The sequence below is a fragment of the Maniola jurtina genome, chromosome 10, assembly GCF_905333055.1.
Source record: "Maniola jurtina chromosome 10, ilManJurt1.1, whole genome shotgun sequence".
In the NCBI taxonomy this organism is placed as follows: domain Eukaryota; kingdom Metazoa; phylum Arthropoda; class Insecta; order Lepidoptera; family Nymphalidae; genus Maniola; species Maniola jurtina.
In genome coordinates this window covers 1398205-1409327 of record NC_060038.1, presented here as the reverse complement: position 1 = coordinate 1409327, position 11123 = coordinate 1398205, and the positions used below count along the sequence as shown (strand labels likewise).

The 11123-nt window shown below is 36.2% G+C and overlaps 1 pseudogene; it reads right to left on the bottom strand.

Annotated features, from left to right (window-relative positions):
• Nucleotides 1-7698: 7698 nt before the first annotated feature.
• Nucleotides 7699-7819, bottom strand: LOC123869262 (annotated as a pseudogene).
• Between the last annotated feature and the right edge of the window lie 3304 nt (nt 7820-11123).

Genomic DNA, 11123 nt, shown 5'->3' with positions numbered 1-11123 from the left:
TACAATGATGCATAAAAATATATACTTCAAAAATTATAATAGAATAATTTAATTCTCAAGACTAATCAACTCCTCTATTTACAAAGCAAATAACATCGACACTAAAAAAGTGTAGACGTTCCTATTCATTGCAGACTCTCACGTCGATCCATAAACCGTAACGGTTACGCTCACTTGCTCTTCAAATCCACCAATCAGAATCCTGATCCTGGATCGCGATATCAAAGTTTTTTCTTTTTTGTGGTATATAAAGAAGGTGAGCTGATGTTTCTTCGGGGAGTCCGTTGCTACTGAGAAGACCGGTATTGGCGAGGGCCGGACTCAAGTCTCGCTGGCAAAATCTGTAATTAATTAATAGTTAGTTAGTTGGTAGAGTGGTTCTGTATAGTTCAGTTGTTCGGAAGGTTTCAGACGGATGTCTGTTGTATATGAAAACCCTCTTCTTCATCAAGTAGCAAGTTTGACTTCCTTTTGCATTCCGGTATCATATTTTCCTATTTTCCTTTCTTAGGCTCTCTTGAACCAAAATGCTTATGTTCTTAGCTTGGAAGTATGAAGTACTAATTATTCTTAAAGTTTCATATATATATTTTTTATTCACTATAAGCAAGCGCTTGACCACAATCACACCCGATGGCAAGTGATGATGTGGTCTAAGATGGGACGCGTTTACCTAGAAGGTGCCTATTCACTCTTGTTTTAAAGATACCCGGATTGTAATTGGTAGGAAACACAGATCGCGGAAGAGTATTCCAAACCTTAGCCATGCGTATGAGGAATGATGACGCAAAACGTTTTTAACATGATAAATGGCCGTAATTTTTGATTGCGTTGACTTAGAAGCCTTATTTTTTTTAAAGCTCCATGGCATCGTAGACCTAAGTATTTGGATATTAATTTCACCTTGATACCTTTTCGTTTTGAGGTACGGACCCCTGAAAATGGCCTTAAGCATTAAGAGACCTTATGGAACCTTTTTTCCTGAAGGCCGTAAGGCACCATTTTCTTAACACACTCCAATAAACGCAAAGCTGTAAATCTTTTCAGGAAAACATAAAACTTTTTACGATGCGTTAACGTGTACGGAACCCTTATATAAGTAAAATCTTTAAGACCACCAGGGTAATTAAGAAAGTACTTTGATTACATTTACGCGCCATTTTATCTTAAAGGGATTAGTGTAATGTATATCATTTGAGACGACTTCGGGGATGTCGGAGTTAATGGGTGCTAAATTATACGAATGGTGCTAAGCTAAATCTGGTTTTATATCAAAACTAACTGGCGATGCTTGCGATTTCGTATGGATTAAGGTTATTTATAAATTCTGTGGGAACTCCTTGATTTTCCAGGATAAAAAGTAGCATGAGTATGTCAATGTATGGGAGTAGTACCTATAGGTATGTGTAGTGTTTATGTACATGCTTACCTACAGCACCTACAGTGCGTAACAAACGATTGTTCCAAAGTACCTACATCTGTCATGCAAATATAGCAGTCAGTCACGGAACCGCCGTTTTAATGCTAAGACCTTTCACTGGCGACGAGGATGGGATACGAACCCACGCGTGCAAAGCACATTGGATTAGCGATTTCCGGGATGCAAACTACCAATACCAAACATATCAATCGGTTAAACGGATGCGCATGTAAGAATCTAGTGGGAACTCTTTGATTTTCCGGAACAAAAGTAACGGGATATAAGCTAACTCTGTACCTGTCAAAATCGGTTAAATAGTTGGCTGAAAAGCTAGCAGACGGACAGACACTTTTCGCATTTATAATATTAGTATGGATTGTTATGGTTAAGAATTTCCAACCGGATTCCCCGCAAAGAGTACCTACTTATCACAGAATTCAGAATAGTAATCTAAATCATCCTAAATATCACAATATCCAGCTCATAATATTTACGCACCAATATCTCCTATAAATGTCAGAACTGCACCTTGCTAAACCATAAATATCTTTCTATAAAGAACCTTCGCTCTTTTTCCGGTAGCTTCCCGGGAGAATTCGGTGTTTGGAAACCCACAGCATAAACGGATCGCACATCTATGCATGCTCGCCGCACGCACTTTTTTTGTGAGCATTCACACCTCGTAATAATATAACATACAATTTATCATAGTATAATAGTAGTATTGAAATAATAAGTCATTAAAATGTAATTATGATGAAAAATGGGTTAGAATAGGACTCCAGCAAATAAATCTACGTAGTTTCAGCTGGAGTCAACAAAGTCTACATATTTCTTTGTAATTTTGATTATTTAAAAAAAAAAATGTTGCATAGATTTTCATCAAACATAGCCAAATATCATTTCGATTAAACAGGCTTTCGAATAAAAGAAATCGCATTCAAATCGGTTTATTCGTTTGAGCACTATGATGCCACAAACGAACACACAGATATACAAGTTAAACACTGTTACTCATGTGTTCTATTTGCGCCTCTATTTGCGTCGGGGTTAAAAACAGATGTGTGATCAGCGCAAACCACCCGGAAAACATGCTTTATTATACTTCAAAAATTTCCACACAAAAAAATTCTTCACGTTTTTAAAGATGGATAGAAAAGAGAGCATGGAATGAAATTTTCTATGAATACATAATATAATATTTTTCAATGGGCGAAATAGTGCAACGTCAACGGTATTTATATAAAGTTAAAAATAGTCGACGAGGATGAACCTAGTATGAAAATGTTAACATAAATATTTCAACGGTTTTTGTCCAATTTTGTTAGAAGCAGGCGTTACTTTGCGGAAGTCCATTATATACAAGGAAACAAAAGCTTAATTTTCTATGATCTGCTGAAACAGACAATACTATATGATGCAACATGCAGTATACGATGTTTGCCGCCCGCCCTCCCACTACTAAATATGCAGGTAAAGCCAGCCATCAAGCAAGCAATACGCACCGACAACACGCAGCATCACACAAATCCTCCAAAAAACACTCGACGCACGTTTCGCCCTTACGTCGGAGCATCCTCAGTAGACGTAGCAAGCAAATATTATGAGATTAGCCCCAATTCATCTGGTAAAATACACAGGCGTCTGGCAGTACAATCAAATTTTTACTGCACTGGTAGCCTGCACTATAATTGATGATTAAACGAACTTACCTTAAGTGAAGTTCTATCATAATTATACGAAGGCTTCGTCTTCGAGATTAGGATACTTGTAGTAGCACGAACCGTGTGGCCATTTCATACACTAAGTTGAGAAATACAAAAAACAAGATAAATACTTTTTTCGTAGGTACCATAGACTATACTTCTCATAGTGACAGCACTGATCGTCATTTTCATTTAGTTTAGAGAGCTTCTTTTTTTTTTTTTACTAATTCATACACGGGTGTCTGAAAGGAAAGAAAGGGTGGGAGGGAGCTAATCTCTTCAGACGAAGCCTTCGTATAATTATGATAGAACTTCACTTAAGGTAAGTTCGTTTAATCATCAATTATACTTCGCTTCGTCTTCGAGATTAGGATACTTGTAGATCTTTAGAGATATGACATTTGTAAAAAAAAAAAAATATCATAATAGATATATTCATATAATCAATTTAATCAATTATATCAATATAACAAAACGTAACAGCTTAATCTTAAGCAATAAAGAGTAAATCAAAGAATTAAATTAACTCATATTATTATTTCCAAAGAAAATAAAAATGCATTTTAAATGTATTAAGAATTGAGATTTAAAATTGATATTGCAAAATCATTGCTATTATCAGTTACCTCAACTCTTTGATAAAAAACGTGCGAATGACAAAACTGACCAACGCGCAGTTTTGCGTATTAAATCAATATTAATGGTATTTTCATATGCAGTAGAAGTGGAGGCATGCCTCGTTGAATAAGCTGTAAACATATTAGCTGTAAATATATTAGTGCATATTGCACTTTTATTCAAAACTTCCTTTATCCAACGACTGATTGATTGTGAACAAACTGGTTTATATGGACTTTTTAATCTGATAAACAGTTGATCATTGTTTCTTACAGAAATTGTCCAATTGACATACACTAATAAGGCCTCTGTCGGGTATATTTCTGGCTTTTTTTTTTTTTTTTTGAAAAAAGGTACTTATAATTAAGGAGGGTTGAAAAAGAGCCAGCGCGTGAAGTTTTAATCAAATCTGGTATTTTTATAATAATTCTGTCATCAGCTTTAATTTCAATATTCTGCATATTAATTTTACTTCGTTACAAGATCTAGTAATGTTACAATTTTTTTTGTTAGTTTTTCCATACTAATCTCATCATTGGGGTACCAGCTTTCCAAAAAATTGAATACAATTGAAGGATTCCAAGTAACATTATATTTTTGCAAAGATGGGCGTAGCCGGTAGAAGCCCTTAAACAATCTAGTTAACCTATCATCTGTGCCTATCTTTGTGTTTACAATTAAAGATAAAGCAGATCTATAACTGTTTAAAGTACTATGCTGAATTCCTTTATGAAACATTTCAGTTAAGAAAGTAATTACATGGGTAACTGCAGCTTCATAAGGATCAATATTGTGATTGTTACAAAAAATTAACCATTTTTTAAATACAACACCATATTGTTTAACAGAAGTGTCTGATATTGACGCACTCATGATGTCTAATGCACTTTGTGGAACCCCTCTTCGTGAAAAAACGCTGTGCGGATAACTTCGCGGCTACTAGCGTGACTTTGTGTTGCAATTGGCTGTTAGGAACAGATAATAACACGTCTGTATTGGTTCCAAGTATTAACATATCATTACATTTTTTTTTTTTTTTTAAAGTGGGAACCACGGTTAAGTAAGCCAGAGGGGAACAACTACTATGCCTTCAGCTTTATCTAAAATTATCTTACGAATCATTTTCAAAATTACGGATATTGATGGGAAAGCATAAAAATTTAGTTTTTTCCAATTCAACGTAAAGGAAATTTACTGCTATTGCTCCTGGGTCTCCATGCCAAGAATTATATGCATCGCATTTCTTATTTAGCCTAGTAGCAAATAAATCTATAGCTGGTCTACCAAAGTGTTCTACAATTCTACTGAAGGCATGGACAGTTAGTTCCCACTCGATATCGGGGTGCAATCGTCGCGATTCTGCGTCCGCTACTTCATTATCTTGTGAAGAGATGTAAGATGCATAGACAAAAATGTTTTGTCCTCGCACCAATTCCATAATTTCTTGTTAATATCAGTGAAATGAGGAAATCGCACGCCACCCATTTTGTTTACATACGAACTGGCAGTTGTATTGTCGATGCGAAGAAGTATCTGACAATTATTTCGACTCTTTGCGAAGACCTTTAAACCGAAATATGCTGCCAATATTTCTAAGTAGTTGATGTGCATATTTTTCTCATCTTCACTCCATTTACCATTAGCTTTATCCTTACCACATGCTGCCCCCCATCCTGTTTTACTGGCATCGGAAAAGATTTCTAAGCAGTAGGAATCATCTCTAATAGGATTAACTGACCTTACAATATGTGTCAGCCACCATTCAAAATCTTTTGCTAAATGTTGAGGAATAGTCATATGACTGTCATAGTCCTCAGTCTTTTCTAGAGCTAGATATTTACATCGTTCGATATTCTTGGTGTATAACCAACCATATTGAACGGCGGGGCAAGATGAGGTAAGGTGGCCTGCTAAACGAGCAAACTGTCGAATTGTACATCGCTTTAATTTTATAAATTTCAATATTTCTTGTTTTATTAACATCCTCTTTTCATTAGTGAGAGCGATATGAAAATTTTTGGTGTCAATTATAAATCCTAAATATTTACATCTAGTTTTAGGTATCAACGAACTTTTCTCATAGTTAATTATGAAACCTAACCTATGACTCCAAGATATCAATTGTATGAGTTACATTCTGTTGACAAGCGTGAAATGTGTCAGCAATTATACATATATCATCCAAGTAAATGAATGAAATATATCCCAAAGACCGAAGTAAGGATATTACTGGTTTCATTAACTTTGTAAAAACTATAGGAGCTGTGTTCAATCCGAATGGGAGGACGTTAAATTCGTATGTTTTATTGTTACATATGAAACGTAATTTTTTTTTTTAATTTTCCATTTATAGGTATTAAAAAATAAGCATCCTTTAAATCTAGCGTACATAAGAATGAATTTTTCGAAATTAATTTTAAATTTGTTCGTAAGTCCTCCATTTTAAAGTGATTCGTTGATATAAATTTATTAAGTGATTTAAGATTTAGAATAAACCGCTTTTTGCCATTCGACTTAGGTACAAGAAAAATACTTGAAATATATTGCATATTACATGGTATGCATTCAGATATTGCACCGGAATTTAACAATTCATTAATGACACTTTCAAATTCGTTAATTTCTTCCTGAGAAAAAATTCTAGAGGACGGTGTAAATTACTGTTTCGCGGTTGTGAAAAAAGGAATTTTATAACCATTTTTAATCCACGATAAAATGACGGCGTCATTAGTAATGAGGCACCATCTGTCATAAAAAGCGGCTAGTCTACCAGCGTTGTGTCGTACCTCGACTACCGGCGTGTCCGAGTGCGCGCGCGCGAGCGCTGCGGCGCGGCGGTAGCCGATGCACTCGACCCCGCGGCGGCGGCAGCGGCGGCGGCGGCCGGCGGTGGCGGCGGCGGCGGAGCTTGGTACTTGCGAGGCTGTTGCGCTGCAGGCGCTGACCTCCTTGCTGCTCCCGACTGCCTCGCCAGCGGAAGCGGAGCTTTCCCGTTTAAACACCGATATTGATTATGTTGCGACGACACAGTCTTCATTTCTGTTCCTGATTTATGTATTACTTTTGCTGCTTTTAGTGTATCGGCTAATTTTTCGCCAAAGAGAAAACTGTCAATTCCAGTGGAGTATAAATGATCCTTAATCTCTTTTTTAATAGTAGCAGTTACAAAACTTCGGCGAGACTTAGACTCGACAAATTGGGAGTCACATAAGAGTTTGGTTGCGTCTAATAAAAGTTTAATGACGTCAGTCTCTTTACTTTGATTTGTAAACATTTTTGTCAAAGCTTGACTTATACAATTTATAGCAATTGCTTGTTGGTTCTGTTTAACTTCAATAGCTTTGTCCTTTTTATCTAACGCCTCAGACAGTGCAGCCTTTATTTCTGCGTTTAATTGGGGAGATTCAATCTTGAGGCAGTTTCCTGGTGGAAAATATTTTTCAAGGAGGAAGGATTTGGCAGACCCGTGGTCGCAATATGTTCCCAACAAACAGCTAGTTCAGTTTGTATTGGAGAACTGTATTTTTTATTTTTAGAAGGGGTTTCACCGAATAAATCCAGTATCCAGTAGTTGTTATCCAAAATAATCGAAGTTTCAGTTGATATTACAGCTGATGTTGAGGGTAAATCGGAAATAATACCCATAATTGGATGATCCAGATCCACTGGGGACGATTGATTCCTCGTATGCTATCGATGATAACGGCCACGTCTTCTGACATATTTGGTTGATTGTTTACAAATCAGTTAATTATTTTAAATCAATTATTAAGCTTGTAACGAAGACACAGGCTCACAACCTGTGCTCAACGATATTGATGTGAAGGTATTATCCTTAAGAGATAAACTCATCACTTTTTTGTAGTAATTAATACAAAGGAAATAGTCTAAATAACTATCCTCAATGTATATTGACGTGAAGGTAACACTCTCTATCGAAGTGTACTCAACACATAATAATATTACTCGCGGTGTTCCCAGGTGGTCACCCATCCAAGTATTGACCGCGCCTGATGTTGCTTAACTTCGGTGATCGGACGAAAACCGGTGTATTTAACATGGTATGGACGTTGGCTCTCCCGTATTTTCATACCTACAAATCGATGAGCTTACCTTCTTGTAATGACAATGGCGGATTAGAATTGTCCGAAGATGAATCCGATATTGTTCGAGCACGTTTTTGTATCTTTTTTCCAGTTTCTTTATTTTTCGCAGAAGATACTCATCACTACTTTTATTTTTGCGTTTAGGCATTATTAATACTCAAATTCACTACGACTTTTTAAGAATATCGTGTTGAACGGCCAGGCACTAGAACGCGAATGAAAATGACGATCAGTGCTGTCACTATGAGAAGTATAGTCTATGGTACCTACGAAAAAAGTATTTATCTTGTTTTTTGTATTTCTCAACTTAGTGTATGAAATGGCCACACGGTTCGTGCTACTACAAGTATCCTAATCTCGAAGACGAAGCGAAGTATAATGTTTTTCTTTTATGATTATATTCTATTTAATCGTGAAACTGCAGATAGCTCTATTACCGTTTCATGTGATCGTTCAAGCAGCGTTGCCCCTTTAACGGAAAATGGGGAAAATTGAGAAGTTATCGCTTGGCGATTTTTAACCCCCGACCCAAAAAGAGGGGTGTTATAAGTTTGACGTGTGTATCTGTGTATCTGTGTATCTGTGTGTCTGTGTATCTGTGTATCTGTGTATCTGTCTGTGGCACCGTAGCGCCTAAACTAATGAACCGATTTTAATTTAGTTTTTTTTTGTTTGAAAGGTGGCTTGATCGAGAGTGTTCTTAGCTATAATCCAAGAAAATCGGTTCAGCCGTTTGAAAGTTATCAGCTCTTTTCTAGTTACTGTAACCTTCACTTGTCGGGGGTGTTATAAATTTTTAATTTACACTTGTAATTTTATTAATGAGTATTTGAATATCGTCAGGCGTCCATTGCTAACGTTATAGTAAAAATCCGGACAAGTGAGAGTTCCGTACCATCGATCGTACAAAATATAACACATATTTTTTATTTATTTTTAAATTGGCACGTCGCCCATTTTGAAATTCACCACCTTAGTTTTTTTTTTTATTATTGAACACACTTTGAAATTTCAACTCTCTTAGTACCTATTATGGTTCATGAGATACAGCCCGCTGATAGACAGATGGACGAACAGATAAACTGAGGCTTAGTAATAGAGTTTTTTACCCCTTTGGATACGGAACCCTAATATTATGAAATTTCCCCCAATTCATCTGGTAAAATACACAGGCGTCTGGCAGTGCAATCAAACTTTTACAGCGCTGGTAGCCTGCGCCATAATGTTTTCCTTTTATGATTATATTCTATTTAATCGCGAAACTGCAGCCATTACCGTTTTATGTCGATCGTTCGAACAGCGTTGTCCCTCTAACGGAAAATCGGGAAAGTTATCACTTGGCGAGTTTGATTTTATTAATGAGTATTTGATTTTCGTCGGGCGTCCATCGATTAAGTAACTAAAAGTAATCTGCTTTCTGCGTACCTAACCGATGCCGATGGCTTGACGATCTGTACCAACCTACAAAAGTAGTTGATCGAGACGGTCGATAAATTCGATCAATAAATTAAAAAAAGTCTGCATGCGCATTTCTATTCAAAAGTTTAAAAATAGATCGAAACCGCTCGCGGTCGAATTGGCGAAAATTAGTTTGCATTTTAACAAAATTTTAAATTGTTTAAAAATTATTACTAGTTCTTCAGAAGCAAAACTCATTATAGCAGAATATTTAGATTTTACTTATTAGATTTTTTCTAGCTGTGAAAACTGCAATGTAATTTTTTTCTTGATTTTTTTATTGTTTCCTCGGACATGAGACAAAAGTACCTACTATATTATAAGCCTCGGCTGGAATAGCAATTAACGCCGTAGTTCAGCTAAGGACTCAGCTAGTGTCCTCCTTCGTAGTCGTCGTAGTAGTCGTCCTTTTAAAGTCACTTGGGAAGTACTCGACTTCGCCTCGTCCTTCCGGGTGCCACGGTCTAGTTCACGGGAAAAGATATTCCGGGCTCCACTTATTGTTCACCGCGAACGCCGCTAGCACTCAACTTTAAGAGGGACGTCTCTCCGTCACTCGCTCCATACAAACGTAGTTCGTCTCTCATTTGAATACTAACCAATCATACTCAATGGAATTTTGTAGAAACATTCCGGGAACTAATATCTATGCCTGTGGTTTTCCAGATTTCCGTTAAAATATTCGATTTCAAAGTTACGCGGTCTTAAAAATTCACATACAAATCTTTGAGCCTCTGTAATTTTAAAACTACATATTTTTAGAAAAATCTAAAACACCACAGGCACAGATATTAGTTTCTATATGTCTGCAAAATTTTATGGACTTTGGTTGCTTAATATTCAAATAAAATTGGGACTACGATTGAATGGAGTAAATGACGGAGAGAGCCCTGTTAAGGACGTGCGTATTTTGCTCTGCATATTTTACCAGTTTTTGCGACGATTATAATTATTATTTTTCTTTCAATTCAATTTTTTTGTTGCGAATATGAGTAAACAGTGGAGATGTTACAAAACAAAATGGGTACAGCCAAAAAACAAACTTTACACGAACTAGCTGAAACCCGCGACTTTATCCACGTAGATTAAGGTTTTTAAAAATCACGTGGGAACTGTTTAGTTTTCCCGATGATATTAAAATATACCCATGCAAGTCATTTCAAGACTTTAGGTCAACGGAAAGTAGGTACCCTATAGATTTTGATCTCCTTGACGGATCTTGACAGATGCCGACGAAGGGGTCCTATAGGGGTTCCTTTTTTTATTTGGAAATATGGTATCCTAAAGAACAAAATGTTACTAGCATTTAAACTAACCCTGAATGGGGAATCTCTAATAATAATTTAGGACCGAATTAATAGGCGAAGCTTACTTTTGAAAAAACAAAAATCTACTATCTGATTCCATGGCTTGACGTACCTATAAAAAAAATTAATACGAAAAAAAAAATTAATACATAATCTAAAAACAGATGTTTCTATAAATAGATTTCGTTCGTTAAAACCCCATTCAAATACCAAGCGAAACTATTGAATTGCCCCAAAACCATAATAATATATTCAGGGTGAAAATATTTCCATGCCTACATTGCAAATGAAAGCAACATGTAACCGCTTACATGATACTCTAGGAGCCGGTGGTATAAATGTACCTACGATCTTTCGTAATTATATTTTAACTAGCTGATACCCGCAACTTCGTTTGCGTGGATGTAGGTTTTTTAAAATTCCCGTGGGAACTCTTTGATTTTCCGGGATAAAAAGTAGCCTATGTGCTATTACAGAGTATAATCTATCTCCATTCAAAATTTCAGCC